Here is a 3,300-nt window from a genome sequence, read left to right as displayed (position 1 = left end):
TTCCAGTCTGGCGGACTCTAAACTAACTCCGGATGGCCTTGGTTTGCACTGAAATGCGCACAGCATAAATTTTTGAACGCCCACTTTGGAGCTTCTGGGCCGAAATATAGCCCCACTTTACTTTAAGACTGAAAGAGTAGCCGAGATCGCCTTACGCGCATCGTGATTTTGACCATTTTCGGATCAATTTCTCGGAACTTGGCGGATATTTTCCAGTCCCAGGGACTCTAAACTAACTCCTGATCGCCTTGCTTTGCATTGAAATGGACAGAGCAAGACCTTTTGAACGCTCACTTTCGAGCTTTTGGGCCGAAATATAGTCACACTTTACTTTAAGACTAAAACAGTAGCCGAGACCGCATTTCGCGCATCGTGATTTTGATCAACTTCGGCTCGCTTTCCCAGAACTTGGGGAATATTTTCCACTCCCGGGGACTCTAAACTAACTCATGATAGCCTTGGTTTTCAGTGAAATTGAGAGAGGAAAACTTTTTGAACGCTCACTTTCGAGCTTCTGGACCGAAATATAGCCCTACTTCACTTTCAGACTCAAAGAGTAGCCGAGACCGCCTTACGCGAATCGTTATTTTGACCAACTTCGTCTCGATTTCGCGGAACTTGGAGGATATTTTCCAGTTCCGGGGACTGTAAACTACTTCCTGAGGGCCTTGCTTTGCAGTGAAATGGGCACAGCATAACTTTTTGAACGCTCACTTTCGGGCTTCTGGGCCGAAATATAGCCCCACTTCACTTTAAGACTGAAACAGTAGCCGATACCGCATTTCGCGCATCGTGATTTTGATCAAGTTCGGTTCGATTCCCCGGAACTTGGGCAATATTTTTCAGTCCCGGGGACTCTAAACTAACCCCTGATGGCCATGGTTTGCAGTGAAATGGACACAGCAAAACTTTTTGAACGCTCACTTTCGGGTTTCTGGCCCGAAATATAGCCCCACTTCACTTTAAGATACAAAGAGTAGCCGAGACCACTTTAGGGGCATCGTGATTTTGACCAACCTCGGCTCAATTTCCCGGACCTTGGGGCATATTTCCTTGGCCCGGGGACGCTAAAATAAATCCTGATGGCCTTGCTTTGCAGTTAAATGAACACAGCAAAAGTTTTTGAACGCTCACTTTCGGGCTTCTCGCCCGAAATATAGCCCCACTTCACTCTAAGACTGAAAGAGTAGCCGACACTACCTTACGCAAATCGTGATTTTGACCAACTTCGGCTTGATTTCCCGGAAGTTGGGGGACATTTTCCAGTCCCGGGGACTCTAAACTAGCTCCTGATGGCTTTAGTTTGCAGTCAAATAAGCACAGGGAAACTTTTTGAACGCTCACTTTCAAGCTCCTGGGCAGGAATAAAGCCTCACTTCACTTTAAGACTGAAACAGTAAGCGAGACCGCCTAACGCGCACCGTGATTTTGACCAACTTCGGCTAAATTTCCCTGAACTTGGGGGGATATTTTCCAGTCCCGAAGACTCTTAAGTAACCCCTGATGGCCTTCGTTTGCATTGAAATGGATACAGCAAAACTTTTTGAAGCTCACTTTTGAGCTTCTGGGCCGAAATATAGCCCCACTTCACTTTAAGACTGAAAGACTAGCCAAGACCGTCTTGCGCGCATCGTGATTTTCATCAACGTCTTCTCGATTTTCCGGAACTTGGGAAATATATTGCAGTCCCGGGGACTCTAAACTAACTCCTGATGGCCTTGCTTTGCAGTGAAATGGACACAGCAATTTTTTTGCAGCGCTCACTTTGGAGCTTCTGGGCCGAAATAGAGCCCCACTTCACTTTAAGACTGAAAGAGTAGCCGACGCCGCCTTAGGCAATCGTGATTTTGACCAACTTCGGCTTGAGTTGCCAGAACTTAAAAGATATTTTCCACTCCCGGGGACTCTAAACTAACTCATGATAGCCTTGGTTTTCAGTGAAATTGAGAGAGGAAAACTTTTTGAACGCTCACTTTCGAGCTTCTGGACCGAAATATAGCCCTACTTCACTTTCAGACTCAAAGAGTAGCCGAGACCGCCTTACGCGAATCGTTATTTTGACCAACTTCGTCTCGATTTCGCGGAACTTGGAGGATATTTTCCAGTTCCGGGGACTGTAAACTACTTCCTGAGGGCCTTGCTTTGCAGTGAAATGGGCACAGCATAACTTTTTGAACGCTCACTTTCGAGCTTCTGGGCCGAAATATACAGCCACGTCACTTTAAGACTAAAACAGTAGCCGAGACTGCTTTACGCGCATCGTGATTTTGACAAACTTCGGCTCGATTTCCCGGGACTTGGGGGATATTTTGATGTCCCGGACACTGTAAACTATCTCCTGATGTGGCTTAGTTCGCGATGAAATGGACACAGCAAAACATTTTGAACTTTCACTTTCGAGCTTCTGGGCCGAAATATAGCCCGAGTTCAACTTAAGAATGAAAGAATAGCCGAGACCGCCTTACGCGCATCGTGATTTTCACCAACTTTGGCTCGATTTCCCAGGAAATGGGAAATATTTTCCGGTACCGGGGACTCTAAAGTAACTCCTGATTGCCTTGGTTTGCATTGAAACGGAGAGAGCAAAACTTTTTCAACGCTCCCCTTCGTGCTTCTGAGCCGAAATATAGCCCCACTTCAGTTTAAGACTGAAAGAGTAGCCGAGACCGTCTTACGCGCATCGTGATTTTGACCAACTTCGGCTCGATTTCCCGAGACTCCGGGGATATATTCAAGTTCCAAGGACTCTAAACTAACCCCTGATGGCCTTGGTCTGCAGTGAAATGGACACAGCAAATTTTTTTGAACACCTACTTTTGAAATTCTGGGCCGAAATATAGTCCCACTTCACTTTAAGACTGAAATAGTAGCCGAGACCGCCTTAGACGCATCGTGATTTTGACCAACTTCGGCTTGAGTTGCCAGAACTTAAGGGATATTTTTTAGTCCCGCGGACTCTAAACTAACTCATGATGGCCTTGGTTTTCAGTTAAATTGAGAGAGCAAAACTTTTTGAACGCTCAGTTTCGAGCTTCTGGGCCGAAATATACAGCCACGTCACTTTAAGACTAAAAGAGTAGCCGAGACTGCTTTACGCGCATCGTGATTTTGACAAACTTCGGCTCGATTTCCCGGGACTTGGGGGATATTTTGATGTCCCGGACACTGTAAACAATCTGCTGATGTCGCTTGGTTTGCGGTGAAATGGACACAGCAAAACTTTTTGAACGCTCACTTTCGAGCTTCTGGGCCGAAATATAGCCCCAGTTCACTTTAAGAATCAAAGAGTAGCCGAGACCG

This window comes from Orbicella faveolata, unplaced genomic scaffold (assembly GCF_042242905.1).
Source record: "Orbicella faveolata isolate gen_17 unplaced genomic scaffold, um_ofav_v1 contig_2, whole genome shotgun sequence".
Classification (NCBI taxonomy): domain Eukaryota; kingdom Metazoa; phylum Cnidaria; class Anthozoa; order Scleractinia; family Merulinidae; genus Orbicella; species Orbicella faveolata.
This window is presented reverse-complemented; position numbering follows the sequence as displayed.